At 32.8% G+C, this 842-nt stretch overlaps 1 long non-coding RNA gene across 1 annotated transcript in view; it reads left to right on the top strand.

The window, feature by feature from the left end:
* The first annotated feature begins 255 nt into the window (after positions 1-255).
* LOC115287861 overlaps positions 256-842 on the top strand; it is an 81901-nt gene continuing 81314 nt past the window's right edge. The window contains exon 1 of the long non-coding RNA XR_003906691.1: positions 256-330. This is a non-coding gene — a long non-coding RNA (uncharacterized LOC115287861). The remainder of the gene's footprint in view (positions 331-842) is intronic.

Here is an 842-nt window from a genome sequence, read left to right as displayed (position 1 = left end):
TGACCCATCTGTATAGTAATGTACTTCAAAGAAAAAAAAATGAGTCTTAAACATGTGTCAGCCTTAGTTAACAGTTTTATTTCATAAAGTGCTCTTAACTATAAATAAGTTAAAGAGAAAAAAGAAATCTGAAATACAGTTAGTTAATGCAATATAAAAGATAGTCCATGGCAAAGCCTCAGAACAAATTTGACTCTACCCTAGCAGAATCCTTTGTTGCTTCACACAACAGCCAATGAGAACTTCCTGTGGAGCCTGCTACCCTCAGCCACTGCGAAAGCCAACTGGGCAACAATTCAGTATGAAAACTACTGTGCTGAGAGATAGCAGGTACTTGTTGTTTATGTCATTTTCTTCCTTCATATTATAATCATGTTCCTGAAGATAGTCCATAGGATTTACATGTGGTAACTCCATCTATGTGAACACATGTCAAGAACAAAACCAATAGAAAACCAGGCAAAAATATTTTGTAGGACTGTATGATAAAGAACTTATTGATAGCATAAATGATGGCCTAATTCCCACCGAATATATGAACAAAAATAGGCATAAATGAGGTAAGAATTAAAATTTTTATAAGTGAAAAATATAGTCACTGAAATAAAAAAAAAAGCAATGGGGCTAATTTAAGATCAGGCATATTTGAAGAGTAATTAAATAAATTAAAAGACAGTACTCATGGAGTTCTTTACAGAGAAGAACTCATTCAGAACACAGAACAAAGATGAAAAATATGAAAATAGAGACCCAACAGAATAGTTAGTGACCCAAATTTAGCCAGTTAGAGTTTCAAGGAAAGAAAAAGGATGCAAGTGGTAAAGAAGCAATATATATATATA

The sequence above is a fragment of the Suricata suricatta genome, chromosome 3 (genome assembly GCF_006229205.1).
Source record: "Suricata suricatta isolate VVHF042 chromosome 3, meerkat_22Aug2017_6uvM2_HiC, whole genome shotgun sequence".
In the NCBI taxonomy this organism is placed as follows: domain Eukaryota; kingdom Metazoa; phylum Chordata; class Mammalia; order Carnivora; family Herpestidae; genus Suricata; species Suricata suricatta.
This window is presented reverse-complemented; position numbering and strand designations above follow the sequence as displayed.